The sequence below is a fragment of the Symphalangus syndactylus genome, chromosome 13 (genome assembly GCF_028878055.3).
Source record: "Symphalangus syndactylus isolate Jambi chromosome 13, NHGRI_mSymSyn1-v2.1_pri, whole genome shotgun sequence".
Classification (NCBI taxonomy): Eukaryota; Metazoa; Chordata; class Mammalia; order Primates; family Hylobatidae; genus Symphalangus; species Symphalangus syndactylus.
The window spans coordinates 84,957,130-84,974,553 of NC_072435.2; the positions used below are offsets into that span (position 1 = coordinate 84,957,130).

Here is a 17,424-nt window from a genome sequence, read left to right on the forward strand (position 1 = left end):
CCAGCACTTTGGGAGGCCGAGACAGGCGGATCACGAGGTCAGGAGATCGAGACCATCCTGGCTAACACGATGAAACCCCGTCTCTACTAAAAATACAAAAAATTAGCCGGGCGTGGTGGTGGGCACCTGTAATGCCAGCTATTCGGGAGGCTGAGGCAGGAGAATGGCGTGAACCCAGGAGGTGGAGCTTGCAGTGAGCCGAGATCGTGCAACTGCACTCCAGCCTGGGCGACAGAGTGAGACTCCGTCTCAAAAAAACAAACAAAAAAGCAAGTAGAGTACACGATATCTGCTCTTGTCATTTCACATGGTTCTGTCTGAAAATCAGTTTCTAGTTGGGCCATCAAGTCTGTCTTCGAAATAGGAGTACATACTTTGGTCAAGGAGTTGATTTCCTCTCTTAGAGCTTCCAAACTCCTTTCTAAATAATTTTAAGTAGGAAGGGAAGACTTTTTTAAGGATTGGTCTTTTAAAGCAAGTTAAAAGACAACAAAGAGAAAGTTAATTAGCTTAGTAGATTTTTGTAGCAGTCTTAAAACTTTGAGCCAAGACAGAATTTTACAAATATCCACCCTGGCTCACCCAAACCAGACATTCCCTTGATAAGATGCAATAGTATACTCCTGCCTTTGTCCTCAAACCATTGCTGCAGCTGGTTGATCAGTGGTTGTCTTACTGAAGACACTGAGTACACATAGACATAAAGATGAGTACTCTTCTTTGTGATGAAGACATAAACGAGGGAAGTGGTTGTGGTGAAGATAAAGGGAAATATTAAGGAGTTTGTCCCTATAGGATTCTGATATCAACTGCCACATTTAGGATGTTTCCTGGAAGAAGGTTTTGAGGCAAAGATTAGATAACTTGATAAAAATGATGTTAGCAATTTTTTTTGTGAAGAAGATAGTTTTGGGAGTAAGTGATGATAGTGGAAAGGCAGTGTGAAGCCATCATGGAGTCTTAAGCAGCAGGTGCTTGGATCAGATTTGTTTTTAAAAAAGACTCTGATGGCATTATGAATTAATGGTAGCAGGGGGCAGGAATGACCCTCCAGCAATGCTAGGCTATTTCAGTAATGCAAGTGGAACTGATGAAAACATAAACTAGGCAAGTGGTGGTGGGGGTGAAGGTGAGGAGAAATAAGAAGTTTGTCTTGATAGGATTCTGATATCAATTGAATCATCTAGACATGAGTAACCATCTAGACAGATTAAATGTCTTAAGACATTACAGTTTAAAATGTGCATATACTTTTATTCATAAAAATTATAAGCATAATATATATAGAAAGATAACAAATGTTTGAATATGGTATACATAACATTGGTAACAAGCAAGAAAATAATTGAGGCCAAAAATGTCCAATTTAATGAGTAAGACAGAAAAATAGAATTTCCCTTTAGGTGAAATTCTTGGACTATATATATATATACACACACACAAACACACACATATATATGTAACATATATATATAACAAGGATATATATATGTAGTGTATTTAAAAGTTGTATAGATACAAAAATGTTTATTATATATGCATATGATTTCTATAATCACTCTGTCTGAACCAAACCCTAAAGATTTAGGTAAAAATCTTGCATATAAATCTCTCTCTATTAAGGCATTTAGTCCATCTGAGGCTAAAATTGTCACATTCAATCAATACCCATTAGTGGTGATTGGAAATAAACTGATCTGGAAAGGAGCCAAATGGCAAAATCACTTTCCAAAAAGAAACAAAGCATTTATAATAAATACACAAAACACAACTCAGTAAGCATCAAAAATAATTGAGGCCAAAAATGACCAATTCAGTGAGTAATATCTTACTGATAGAAAATATCGAACTCTCATTTCCTTTGGGCCAAATTCTTAAAGCTATTTTTGGTGCCTTTCCATTTGCCCCTTGCTGACCTTTCTATGTCATCTTTTGAATACTAAACACTCTCTTACTGCCCAGGCTCCCTCTTCCTGGTTTACCGTGGCCCCATTTTCCAACAGACCTAGAGTCTTCCTTTCCATGCTGTAAGCCTAAAGTGGTAGGTGATAATGTGAATTTCAGATGCCTCAATCAGTGGGACACACACTTTTTAGTTAGAAAGCAGGCACCCCTTTGGGTGTGTCTCAAATCATAGAACATACAGGGAACTACCTACCTTTATATGTGTAACACTTTCCTACTAAAAAGACCAAATGGGACATTATATCTGAATTGCCATTCAATTCTTTTTCTTTATACAAACATTTATCTCTCTACTTGGCCCGTAAAAATAAAAAATAAAAAGTAAGAGGATGTGTAGCAATCGGCCCCTTCACATTCTTGCCAGGATGATGATTCAGGGCCATAATAGGCACATGACTTTCAGGCTTTCCCCTGTGTCACTTTTCCACTGCATCTCATTTAGTGTGTGTGCTAATCCCCGAAAATCCTAAGTGCAATAATTTGTGAAATTCTATATGACTGTAAATATGCATAGAGTTTTAATACCCTCCATGGACAAAAGTCCATTTTCTTTTTTTTTTTTGTTTTTTTGTTTTTTTGTTTCCTTGTTTTTGCTGATAGTAACTTAATGAGCAAAGAGTAAACTGTTATCTCTTTAATTGGTCTCCACTGGTTCATTCATAGGAGGCTTTTTGAAATGCACTTATTTTATAATTAACAGAGATTTGTGACTCCTTTGTAAGTCATTGGCCATAAAAGGCTTTGTTTAATAATCACAGTCATGTTTTCTGTTACTCTGTGTCAACAGCGCAGTGTCACGCTCAGAGACTGCTTTCTTACAGTCTCAGCAGTCTCTTTGGTCTTCTATGCCTCTCCTTAAGTTCTCTCAAGAGCTGTTCTCTTCAAGATCCAGGTGCTTCTGCTGTTCTGCTCAATTGTTAAAAGAAAGAAAGAAAGAAAGCGTCATAATTTTTAAGAAGATTGGAATCACCAGGACTTGTTTTCTTACCCATTTCTCTCTTACTTCTATAATACTCATATTCTGTGGCTTTAGCAAAGTCCTCCTACTCTGAGATTAAAAACTCTAATTTGTAACTTAGGCCATTATAAAATGTATGCTAGAGGACTACTCTAGTTTTTAAATATGGTACTTATAAACACAGCATTATTAGAAGTCAAGAATGTTTCCAACTTCTGTGTTTGTCATGTATGTGTCTAGGCCTCTATAGTAAACTGCTTTACCCTTGACCTCTAGCTACGTTTTCTCCTCCTCCTTCTAATTGCTCCAAGCTTTCTTCTTAGGTCATTGCAAGCTGTCCTACTTCTTCCCTGGTACACTTATGTTCTGTATACTTGGACTGCCTGCCTGTTCTCAAGTTTATTTCTCATCCTTATTTGGAAAGTACAGAACTTGAGAATGGTAAACAAAATCGATATTCTTTGTTATTTGGTAGGCAAGTAACTAATTTAAGACTTAAAACAGAAGTATAAATTATTATAACAGTTAAAAGTGGTTGAGTGCCAATTTTGTGCTTTTAGCTGTAGAAAAGAAAATCATTTTCTTACAAAACTGTGACTATACACTGTTGGTAATAAAGTATTCATGCTAATCATGTTCATAAGATTGTAACAGAAATGCTGATATTCTAATATCTCCATTTCTCCCCCTATGGTACTTAGTAAACTATGGAACTAGATACTAGTCTAGAGCATTTTTTTCTTTCTCATATTATATTTAGGTCATTTTAATACTAATTGTAACTAAAAAGTAAGCATTTTCTAAAACTATTTCTATTACCAATGAAAAATTGTGTTGAATGCTAATACTAATTATTTGTCAGTGGTAACCTTTTGTTAAAAGAATTCTTTTGTTCATACTAGGCAGGACAGAAACTGATCCGGCAAGAGAGACAGATAAATCTAAATTTCTGTAGCACTTTTTTCTCTCAATATAAATATTTAATTATGTAATGAGAAATTCTTATGAAAAATTGTGACATACAATGGGATTGATTCTTTCTCTGTAAGTAGGGCACTAGTCATGTATCTGAGAAAGAAATTAAAACTTTTAAAGTATTTTTAAGTGATGGATCTATTCTAGGCACTTTAAAATATTCTCTTTAATTGTCACTGTACCCTACAAACTAGATATTATCATCCCTATTTCACAGATGAGTAATTAAGGTGAAATAACTTGCCCACAGCTGCACAGTTAATACTAGGAAGAGCCAGAGGTATGACACAGGGCTGATTCTAAAGCTCATGTCCTTTCCATCTTCTTAAAATAGGCCCCTCTGCTCATTCTTCAGGAGAAAATCAGCCTTGCAATATATTATAATACCTACCACGAGAGCCTTGTGGTTTGGTGGATAAGGATGTGGGATCTGAGGTTAAACTGAATTTGGAGCTCAATCCTGTCACTCATTGATTGTGTAATCTTGAACATTACTTGATGTCTCTGTGCTTCAATTTCATCATCTGTAAAAAAGGGGTGATAACAATAATATCCACTCAGTAGTGTGGTTTGTAAGGACTACATGAGGGAATACACATAAAGTTCTCAATAAAGTGGTCAATACATAGTGTTCAATGGACATTTTCCAGGAGTTTGTTCTCCCTATAAAAGTTGGTCTTTTTGTGGGTAGAGAAAAGATGTATGGGTTGTAAATTCCTTTCTTCTTAGCCACTTATGTCTGGCTGATTTGGAAATCACTGCTTGTTTTAGATCCCTGCCAGATTTTACATGTTCATTTTTTGTTCCTTTCATGCATCGTAGAAGATTAAAAATGCCCATAAATTATTTGCTAATTCACCCTTTGAGAAGATTTTCCTTCTCTTGAATATATGCTAGACTTAGTGACTTACTTGATAAACAGAATATTGCAGAGTGGGACTTTTAAGGCTAAATAAAAGGAGTCTTGCATCTTTTGTCCACATCTCTTTGAATGCTTCTCCGGGAGTCCTCAACCATCAGGTGAGAAGTCTGACTGCCTTGAAATGTTGGAAAGGCCATGTGTAGGCACTCTGGTCATCAGATCCAGCTAAGTCCAGTTTTCCAGTCATCCCTGACAAGGTGTCAGACATCTAAGGAAAGCAGTCTTGGACCCTCCAGACCGATCTGGATATCACTGAAGATGCTTAGTTGACAGAATAATCTCCCAGCTGAGCCCTGCTTTAATTTCTGACCCCCAAAATTATGAGATATAATGAAATGGTTGTTGTTTTAAGCCACTACATTTTGGGGTAATTTGTTACATAGCACTCAATAACTGAAACATGCATTTATTTATTTTCAATGAAACTCTTGTGCAAAAAACTGTTCTAGGTAGTGGGGAATGATGCATCTATGAACAACTTTAGCATGATCACTGATCTCATGAAGGTTACTGTCTTAGCCAGGGTTCTCCAGAGAAACAGAACCAACAAGATAAGTATATACAGATATGTATACATAAAAGGAGATTTATTATAGGAATTGGTTCACATAGTTATGGAGGTCAAGAAGTCCAACAATCTGCTGTTTGCAAGCTGAGGAACAAAGAAAGCCAGTGGTGGAATTTAGTCAGAGGCCAAAGACCTGAGAATTGGGGTATGTGTGAGGGAATGAGCAGATAGTGTAAATCCCAGTCTGAGTCAGAAATCTCAAGAACCAGGAACACCAATGTCCAAGTGTAGGAGAAAATGGATGTCTTAGCTCAAACTGAGAAGAAAATTCACCCTTCCTTTGCCTTTTTATTCTATTCAGACCCTCAATAGATTGGATAATGCCCGTTCACATTGGGGAGAGTCATCTGCTGTACTCAGATTGCCAGTTCAAATGCAAATATTGCTAATACCTACTATTTGAATTAAAATTCCTTTAAGATTCAGTAAATATGTCTATAAGAAAATATTTCTGGCTACTTTCTATTCCTTTCCTTTGCTACTTTCTATTCCTTTCCTTTGAGTCAAAATGATCCTATAGAATATGATCATTCATTCCCCTTACTCATCAGACTTAGCCCTAATTTTTTTTCTGTTCTCCCAATCAAATTCATCCTGAAACAATGAGGATTTTCCAGTATTTAGGATATTCAAAAGGATATATTGTTCACTTTAATGAAAAGACCAAAAAAGGAATGTCAAAAATGTTTTTAACAGTAGTAGTGGCAAAGCCAGCATGGGTGCAGAGCCTCCTGAGGTGACTTGTTTGAAAGAAACATCATTCATTTGGATGTTCAAGTAATGTTATATTTTTTAAAGAAACACTTACACTATGTTATCATCATGCCATATTTTGTGGGTGTTCATGCGTGTGAGCTTGATTTCATTTGTGCTCATCTTTTCGACTATTTTCCATGCGTCAGTGATTTTTTCAAATGTGTCTTCTACTTCAAATTTCTGACTGATCTCTTATCATTTATACCTCTGAATTTCCCCAAGCCCTGAAATTCTGTTTATTCTATCTAGGCTTAGCTAATTTTCTCCTCTTCCCAAACATTTACTTCTCCTTTAATTTCTACTGAATGAATGGTATGGTAACCAGCTTGGTTGCCTAAGGAAAAATGTGGATGTCATCTTGGATACCTTCTGCTTTCTCAACACTCACAATGAATTTCTCATCAAATCTGGTTGATTCTACTTTAAAAATATATCTTGAATTTCCAGTAACCCTCCCCAATTACAATTGCCTTGATTCATGATTTTATTTCTCTTGCTAGACTACTGTCCCTTCTGCCTGGAATGCTGTTACTCACTTTGACTCCATGGTGAACATGTTTTTCAAGACTTAGTTTAAGCTCATCCCTTCTGTATTCCATAGCATCATGTTCATGCCTCTGAAGCAGCCTTAAGCACATTGTAGTATTATTCATTTATATTGAGGTCTATCTTCAACTTTTTTTCACAGCTTAGTATAGACATGGCATTTTATTTATTCATTCAACAAGTATATATTAAACATGGGACAGGCAGACTGCTTGATCCTGCTGCACAAAACAGATAAGATCTCAGACCTTGTGGGTCATACAACACAGTGAGGGAGATAGATAATAAAATAAGTAATTACAGTAAAGGGTAATGAAGATAATAATAGGTGGATGACAGGAGGCCATGACAGTATGTAATATAATTATGTGGGATAAGAAAAATGTTTACCTGAGGCAGTAACATTTAATCTGAGACCCGAAAGGTGTGTTAGAGTCAGCCAGATTTAAGGATAAGAAGATGGGACTAGGAGGGAGCATACTTCTTTCAGAGGAAATAACACATGCAAAGACCCAGAGGTCACAGAGTACTGATCAAAGCCATTGAAGGTTTGCTTGATATCCTGTCTTATAGGAAAAAAAATTTTTTTAAATGAAATCAAAGCCATTGAAGGGATTGGAAAAATACTGTAAAGCTATCAATAAATATTTATTGAATGAATAAAGTGTGGGGACATGAGTCCATCTATAATACTGAGTTTACTAAAGAGCATTAAACTTTTTTGAGTTAAACTGTACAAAAAACTTTTAAATTTGTTTGTGGACTTCCCTATACTCTTAAACAGAAATCACCTAATTATACTTTTATTTGAAAATCTAAGCAAACCAGTAATAATTCCAGTTTGCATTGATGCAGCAGCCATTTTTAGTGTCTATCTCATATCCACTCTAATCTCTGTTCTCCCTTATTAAGAAAACCTCCTTTTCTTGGGATTGCAAAATGCTCTATCTCAGGCAACTGACTGTGATTGCTCTAGAGTTGTGATATCTAATATACTAACCACTAGCCACATGTGGCTGCAGAGCATGTGAAATAAGGCTAGTCTGTGGCTGGCTTCACCACCTGCTGACTGAAGAGCCCCAAAGTCTTAAGGAAACATAGGCAGTAGCCAGGTAGTGGTTATAGTAAGCCTTGGGCAAGACCCAGTGCTGTGTTGACAGGTCTGACCCAGTGCAGTCCCAATGGTGGTGGCCATAGAAGTGCTGTGACATCTCTCCCCCAGCCCCAGGCAGCTCAGCAGAGAGAGAGAAATTCTGTTTGGGAGAAAGTAAGGGAAGAAAACAATAGTTTCTGTCTGGCAATCCAGATAATTCTTCCTGATCTTATCCAAGACCACCAAAGCAGTACCTCTGTAAGTCTGCAAGAACTACAGTGTTACTGGGCTTGGGGTGCCCCCTAATGCAGATAGAGCTGAAGTAAACAAAAACTTAGATAACAATTAAGTCCCTTTGAATACCTGGAAAGCCTTCCTTCCCAAGAAGGACAGGTACAAACAAGCCTAGACTGTGAAGACTACAACAAATATCTAACTCTTCAATGCCCAAACACTGACAAACATCCACAAGCATCAAGACCATCCAGCAAACATGACCATACCAAACAAATGAAATATGTCACCAGGGGCCAGTCCCGGAGAGACAGAGATATGTGACCTTTCAGACAGAGAATTCAAAATAGCTGTTTTGAGGAAACTCAAAGAAATTTAAGATAACCCAGAGAAGGAATTTAGGATAAAAAGAATCAAGTAGAAATTCTGGAGTTGAAAAATGCAAATGACATACTGAAGAATGCATCAGAGTCTTTTGTATCAGGAATGATTAAGCTTGGAGACAGGCTATTGGAAAATACACAGTCAGAGGAGACAAGAAAAATGAATAAGAAGGAATGAATCACATATACAAGATCTAGAAAATAGCCTCAAAAGGGCAAATCTAAGAGTTATTGGCTTTAAACAAGAGGTAGAGAGAAAGATAGAGATAGAAAGTTTATTCAAAGGGATAGGCCAGGTGTGGCGGCTCACGCCTGTAAGCCTAGCACTTTGGGAGGCCAAGGTGGGTGGATCTCTTGAGGTCAGGAGTTCAAGACCAGCCTGGCCAACATAGTGAAACCCTGTCTCTACTAAAAATAAAAAAATTAGCAGGGCATGGTGGCATGCACCTGTAATCCCAGCTACTCGGGAGGCTGAGGCAGGAGAATCCTTTGAACCTGGGAGGTGGAGGTTGCAGTGAGCTGAGATTGCCCCACTGCACTCCAGCCTGGGTAACAGCTGAGCGAGACTCTGTCTCAAAAAAATAAAAATAAAAATAAAATAAATAAATAAATAAAATAAACATATGAATAAAATAAGCATATAAATAAAATGAAACATAAAGCATAAAACAAAGGGATAATAACAGAGGACTTTCTAAACCTGGAGAAATCAATATTCAAGTACAAGCAGTTTATAGAACACTAGGCAGATTTAACCCAAAGAAGACTACCTCAAGGTATTTAATAATCAAAGTTCCAAAGGTCAAAGTAAAGTAAGGATCCTAAAAGCAGCAAGAGAAAAGAAACAAATAACATAAAATGGAGCTCCAATAGATCTGGCAGTAGACTTTTCAGTGGAAACCTTACAGGACAAAAGAGAGTGACATGACATATTTAAAGTGTTGAAGAAAAAAACCTTTTACCTCGCAATGTTATACTGGTGAAAGTATCCTTCAAACATGAGGGAGAAATTATTTCCCAGACAAAAACTGAGGGATTTGATCAACAACAGACCTGTCCTACAAGAAATGCTAAAAGGAATACTTCAATCAGAAAGAAAGAAAAGTGTGTTAATGAGCAATCAAAATCATTTGTAGGTACAAAACTCACTGGTAATAGTAAGTTCACAGAAAAACAGAGAATATTATAGCACTGTAATTGCAGTGTGTGAACTACTCATATTCTAAGTTGAAAGACAAAAAGATATCAATTAAGAATAATAACTTCAACAACTTTTCAAGACATAAACAGTACAATAAGATATGAATAGAAACAACAAAGTAAAAAAGACAGGGAGACCAAATTACAGTTTTTATTAGTTTTCTTTTTACTTGTTTGTTTGTATGTTTATGCAATCAGTGTTAAGTTGTCATCAGTTTTAAATAATGGGTTATGTAATTTGCAAACCTTGTAGTAACCTCAAATCTAAAAACATACAATGGATACACAAAAAATAAAAAGCAAGAAACTAAAACATATCACCAGAGAAAATCACCTTCACCATAAAGCAGTCAGAATGAAAGAGAAGACCACAAAAAAACAGATAACAAATAATAAAATGGCAGAAGTAAGTCCTTATTTATCAATATATTATTGATAACATTGAACATAAATGGACTAAACTCTCCAACCAAAAGACATAGAGTGGCTGAACATATTTAAAAAAACGACCCAATGATCTGTTGCCGAAAAGAAACACACTTCACCTATAAAGACACAGACTGAAAATAAAGCGATGGAAAAAATATTCCACACCAATGAAAACCAAAAAAGAAAAAAAGAGCAGGAGTAGCTATATGTATATCAGACAAAATTGATTTCAAGATAAGTATTAAAAGAGGCAAAGAAGGTAATTATGTAATGATAAATGGGTCAATTCAGCAAGAGTATATAGCAATTATAAATATATATGTACTCAAACACTGGAGTACCAGATATATAAAGCAAATATTATTAGAGCTAAAGGTAAAGAGACAGACCCTCAATACTATAATAGCTAGAGACTTTAACATTCCACTTTTAGCATTGAACAGATAATCCAGACAGAAAATCAACGAAGAAACACTGAACTTAATCTGCACTATAGACCAAATGGACCTGATAGATATTTACAGAACATTTCATCCAAGAGCTGCAAAATATACATTCTTCTCCTCAGCATATGGATCATTCTCAATAATAAACCATATGTTAGGCCTCAAAACAATTCTTAAAAAAATTGAAATAATGTCAGGTATTTTCTATGACCGCAATGGAATAAAACTGGAAATCAACAACAGAAGGAATTTTGAAAACTGTACAAATACATGGAAATTAAACAGTAGGTTCCTGAATGACCAGTGGGTTAATGAAAAGATTAAGAAGAAGATTAAAAAATTTCTTGAAGCAAATTATAATGGTAACACAACATACCAAAACCTATGGGAAACAGCAAAAGCAGTACTAAGAGGGTAGTTTATGGCTATAAGTGCCTACATCAAAAAAGAAAAGAAGAAAAACTTCAAATAAACTACCTAACAATACATCTTAAAGAACTATAAAAGCAAGAGCAAACCAAACCCAAAGTTAGTAGTGGAAGATAAATAACAAAGATCAGAGCAGAAATAAAATTGAAATGAAGAAAACAATAGAAAAGATCAAAGAAACAAAAACTTTTTTGAAAAGATAAACAAAATGGACAAACTTTTAGCCAGAATAACTAAGAAAAAAAGAGAGAAGACCCAAATAAATCAGAAATTAAAAAAGAAAACATTACAACCAGTACCACAGACATTCAAAGGATCATTAGAGGTTACTAGGAACAACTATATGTCGATAAATTGGAAAACCTAGAAATGGATAAATTCCTAGACACACACAACCTACACAGATTGAACCATGAAGAAATCCAAAACCTGATATGACCAATAACATGTAACAAGATCAAAGTCATAATAAAAAGTCTGCCAGCTAAAAGTCTGGACACAAGGCCATCACTGCTGAATTTTACCAAACACTTAAAGAAGAACGAATGCCATTCCTAATAAAAGTATTCCCAAAAAAGAGGCAGAGAGAATACTTCCACACTTACTCTGTGAGGACAGTATTACCCTGATACCAAAACCAGACAAAGACACCTTGAAAAAAAGAAAAGAAAAATGAAGGCCAATATTTCTGATGGACATCGATGCAAAAATATTCAACAAAATACTAGGAAACTGAATTCAATAACACACTAAAACAATCATTTATCATGAGCAAGTGGGATTTATCCCAGGGATGCAAGAATGGTTCAATATCTGCAAATCAATCAGTGTGATAAATCATATTAACAGAATGAAGAACAAAAACCATATGATCATTTCAATTGATTCTGAAAAAGCATTTGCTAAAAATCAGCATCCCTTCATGAAAAAAACTATTGAAAAACTGGGTACAGAAGGAACATCCCTCAATATAATAAAAGCCATATTTGACAGACTCACAGCTAGTATCATAATGAATAGGAAAAAATGAAAACATTTCCCCTAAGATCTGGAATATGATAAGGATGCCTGTTTTCACCACTATTATTCAACATATACTGGAAGTTCTAGCTGGAGCAATCAGAAGAGATAAAGAAATAAATGGCATTCAAATTGGAAAGGAATAAGTCAAATTATCCTTGTTTGCAGATTATATGATTTTATATTTGGGAAAACCTAAAGACTCCATTAAAAAGTATTAGATCTGATAAACAAATTCAGTCAAATGGCAGGATACAAAATCAACATACAAAAATCAGTAGCACTTCTATATGTCTGCAGCAAACAATCTGAAAAAGAAATTAAAAAGTAATCCCATTTACAATAGCTACAAGCAAAGTTAAATACCCAGGAATTAACTTAACCAAATAAGTGAAAGTTCACTATGATGAAAACTATAAAATATTGATGCAAGAAATTGAAGAAGACAGAAAAAAATGGAAAGATATTCCATGTTCATGGATTGGAAGAATATTGTTAAAGTGTTCATACTACCTAAAGCAATCTACAGATTCAATGCAATCTCTATCAAAATACCAATGACACTCTTCACAGAAATAAGAAAAATAATCCTAAAATTTATACGGAATCACAAAAGATCTAGAATACCCAAAGCTATCCTGAGCAAACAGAACAAAACCGGAGGAATCATATTACGTGACTTCAAGTTAAACTACAGAACTATTATAACCAAAACAGCATGGTGCTGGCTTAAAAATAGACACATAAACCAATGGAACAGAATAAAGAACCCAGAAATAGATCCTTACATATACGGTGAACTCATTTTTTACAAAGGTGTCAAGAACCTACCTTGGGGAAAGGACAATCTCTTCAATAAATGGTGCTGGGAAAACTAGATATCCATATACAGATGAATAAAACTAGACCTCTATCTCTCACTATATACAAAAATCAAATCAAAATGGATTACAGACTTAAATCTAAGGCCTCAAACTATGAAACTACTGCAAGAAAATATTTGGGAAACTTTCCAGGGCATTGGACAGGGCATAGATTTCTTGAATTATATCCCACAAGCATAGGCAATCAAAGCACAAATGGACAAATGGAATCACATCAAGTTAAAAAGCTTCTGCATGGCAAAGAAAACTATCAACGAAGTGAAGATACAACCCGCAGAATGGGAGAAAATATCTGCAAACTATGTATCTGACCACAGATTCATAACCAGAATATATAAGAAACTGAAACAACTTAGTAGGAAAAAATACAATAATCCAATTAAAAAATGGACAAAAGATCTGAATACACATTTCTCAAAAGAAGAGATAGAAATGGCAAACAGTGATATGAAAAGGTGCTCAACATCATTGATCATCAGAGAAATGCAAATCAAAACTACAATGAGATATCATCTCACCCCAGTTAAAATGGCTTTTACCCAAGGCAATAACAAATGCTGGTGAGGATAAACAGAAAGGGGAACTTTTGTACATTGTTGGTGGGAATGCAAATTAGTACAGCCACCATGAAAAACAACATAGAAGTTCTTCCAAAAACTAAAAATAGCAATATCATATGATCCAGCAATCCTACTGCTAGGTATATCCCTCAAAGAAAGGAAATAAGTATATTGAAAAGATATTTGCACTCTCATGTTTATTCCAGCACTATTCACAACAGCCAAGATTTGGAAGCAACCTAACCAACGGATGAATAGATAATAAAAACGTGGTACATATATACAATACAGTACTATTCAGCCATTAAAAATGAGATTCTGTCATTTGCAACAACATTGACGGAACTGGAGGTCATTATGTTAAGTGAAATAAGTCAGGCACAGAAAGACAAACTCTGCATGTTCTAACTTATTTGTGGGAGCTAAAAATTAAAACAATTGAAATTGTGGAAATAGCAGAATGACGGTTACCAGAGACTGGGAAAAGTAGTGGGGCTTGGGTGGGGGCAAAGAAGTATGGTTAATGGGTACAAAAAATAGTTGGAAAGAATGAATAAGGTCTAGTATCACAACAGGGTGACTATAGTCAATAATAATTTAACAGTACAATTTAAAATAAAGAGCATAAATAGATTGTTTGTAACACAAAGGATAAATGCTGGAGGTGACGAATACCTCATTTACTCTGATGTGATTATTACACATTGTATGCCTGTATTAAATTATCCCATACACCCTGTAAATATAATACACTCTACTATGTACCCACAAAAATTAAAAATTAAAAAAAGAAAGCAAAAGAAATAAGGCTAGTCTGAAATGATATGTTGTAAGTATAAAATATACACTGGAGTGCAAAAACTATAAAAAGTAAAATATGTTATTAATAACTTTTACATTATTTGCTTGTTGAAATATTATAAATGTTAGATTAAAATATATTATGAAAATTAATTCACCTGCTTCATTTTACTTAAAAAATGCCTACTAGTAAATTACATATGTGGTTTACATAATATATGTATTAGGAAGCACTGAATTAGGCCATTCAAAACAATCCTGCTTTTCTTTTCCCTTTCCCAGCTTCCCTCAAAGGTAAGGATGACCATAGGATCCAATTCTGGACAATGAGACCTGAACAGAATTCTGCTATGTGTGTTCTGGGAAAGTTTTGTTTTGTTTTGTTTTTAACTCCTGGTAAGGATTGAAACTGCATTGCCCTTTTGCTTTCCAGCTTCTTTACCCCATTGAATTGTGGAGATAATAGCAAGTGGACACATGGGTTATTAAAAATATTTTAAAAACATTTTTAATGATTCAATATTTTTGGGAGAAAGGCTAATAGAATCGCATAGATTTTTGTCTTTGACAATATTGATTCATTGCTACTATATAAGAAAAATGGCATCCTATTTATGTAAACTACTGTTGGTTCTGCATTCTATTTCTTATAGCCAGACAAGTTATTAACTAATACAATTGTATCTAATATTATCCTCAGGGTGGATTAGGTTGTGTGGAACCGTTATGCCTGTTCTCAGCACCTTCTGACTGCTATGTATTTACATCTGCTTTTTAAACAACAATTTTTTAAAATTATCTTTTGTTGGGTACAGTATTCTATAAATGCCAATTAGTTCAAGTTGATTTATAGTGTTGTTCAAGTCTTCCCTATTTGCACTGCTTTTATCCATTAATTTGATTAATTATTGAAAGGGAGGTGTCAAAATCTCCAGCTCTAGTTGTGATTTGATTACTCTTCTTGGAGCTCCATCAGTTTTTTGCTTCATGGATTTTGAAGCTTTGTTATCAGGTACATAAAAGTTTGGTGTGGTTATATGCTCCTGATTAATCAATGCCTTTTCTTATTATGAAATGACCTTCTTTATCTCTGATAATATTTTTGTTCTAAAAAATCTGCTTTGTCTAATATTAATATAGCCACTTCACCTTTTTTTGTTTAGTGTTATCATGGTGTATCTTTTCCTATTGTTTTACTTTTAACCTATTTATGTTTTTTATATTTAAAGTGGGTTTCTGTAAACAAGTGGTTGGATTCTGCTGTTGTACTCAAACTGGGCATCTTGGCTGCTAACTTAGGATGTTTAGGACATTTACATTTAATGTGATTATTGGTATGGTTGGGTTTAAATCTGCCTTGTAACTATTTCAATTTTCTTCATCTGTTTTCCACTTCTCTTTTTCCTTTTTTTGGTTTGTTTTTATTTTATGTTGAAATTATTTTATGCTTTCATTTTATCTCATTTGTTGCTTATATTACCTTAACTCATGAAGACCACAAGTCTCTACTCATTTCTCTCCCACTGGGTCATGACCTAGAAACATTTTTAGCCAGTAAGCTGGGGCAATAACAGGGCTCAACTCGTTTGTCTCTTGTCTCTCAGAAATCACTGCCTTTCATTGCCTGGTGTTTAATGTCTTGAAAACCATTCTCATATATTTTGTCTGGGTTTTGAATGGTTTCAGGTGGGAGGGTAAATCTGGTCTGTGTTACTCCATTTTCACTGGAAGTGGAAATCTCCTTCATTATCTTTTTGATATAAGATTGATTACATACAAAAAATTGACATGTAAATAATGAAATGTAATGTAAGTATCCGCTTGTTTTACTTTTTTCCGGTTACCTCCCTTCTTTTCAAGGGGTGTGTGAGCTTTCACTTGTAATGATACAATTGTTTCTTCTCTTTCTTTCATACACCACCACCAAACAATTCAGAAGTTCTGCAATTCCAACTTTAAAAATATACCCCAAATTGATCACATCTACTGTCAGTGCTTCCCAGGTTAAGCCACCATCATCTCTGGAAACTACTGCAATGGTCACTTAACTTGTTTCCTGCATCTATCCCTCAGCTCTCCCAGTCTGTCCCCAAATATCAACTAATTTTTTTCTTATGTTTAAAATTATACTATAATTTGTAGTGATAAACACATATATTTAATATACCATTCTGTGAGTTTTAACAAAGGCAGATATAAACATTTCTATCATTTTAGAAAGTTCTCTCATGGGCCCTTTTAGTCAGTTCCCACTCCACCCGCAAGAGACAATGACTGTTCTGATTTCTATTAGATTAGTTTTGCTTTTTCTAGAATCACTAATTATGTATTATTTTGTGTCTAGTTTATTTAACTCAGTAAAATTTTTTTAGATTCATTCATATGGTTGTGTGTATTGGTTGTGTTTCTTTGTATTTTTGAGTACTAATCCATTGTACGACTACACAATAATTTGTTTATCATTCTTTTATTGGTGAGTACCTAGGCTGTTTTCAGTCTTTGGCTATCATAAAATTGCTATAAATGTTTGTATAAAAGTGTTTTTGTGAACATATGCTTTTATTTCTCCTGAGTAAATATCTAGAAGTAGAAATTCTAGGTCATTGGATAGGTATATGTTTAACTTCATAAGAAACTGCCGAGCCATTTAAAAAAGTGATTGTACCATTTTACTCTTCCATTGATGATTTATGGGGGTACAGACCATTTCATATTCTTTGCAACATTGGATATTGTCAGTCTTTTTAACTTTAGTCATTCTAATGGGTATGTAGTGCAATCTAATTTTGATTTAAGTTCCATTTCTTGATTAATGATGTTGAATCCTTTTTTATGTGCTTACTGGCTATTCATATTTGCCCTTAATAAAGTCTCTTTTCAAATCCTTTGCTCATGTTAAAAAAGGATGTGTGATGTCTTTTTATTATTGAGTTGTAGAAGTTTCTTACAGAGTCTAAATGCAAGTACTTTCTTAGATATATTTTGCAAATATTTTCTCCCAGTCTGTAACTTGCTTATTGTTGTTGGTGTCCTTTGACAAGCACAAGTTTTTGATTTTGTTGAAGACCAATTTATCAAATTTTTATTTTATGGTTATATTTTCTGTGTTGTGCTACAAAATTCTTGCCTATCCTATGTCATACAAATATTCTGCTATGTTTTCTTCCAGAAACTTTAGAGCATTAGTTTACATATGGGTATTTGATCCATCTTGAATACAGTTTTGCATATGATATGAGGTAGGTTTAAGATTTA

The 17,424-nt window shown here is 34.6% G+C and overlaps 1 long non-coding RNA gene across 2 annotated transcripts in view; it reads left to right on the top strand.

Moving 5' to 3' along the window:
• LOC129459953 (uncharacterized) overlaps positions 1-17,064 on the top strand; it is a 36,761-nt gene extending 19,697 nt beyond the window's left edge. The window contains exon 3 of one of the 2 annotated variants that reach the window (XR_008650104.2): positions 14,452-17,064. This is a non-coding gene — a long non-coding RNA (uncharacterized lncRNA). Of the gene's footprint in view, positions 1-2,752; positions 5,779-14,451 lie in introns of those variants that run through there. The other variant, XR_008650103.2, reaches the window with a different exon arrangement.
• Positions 17,065-17,424: the final 360 nt, after the last annotated feature.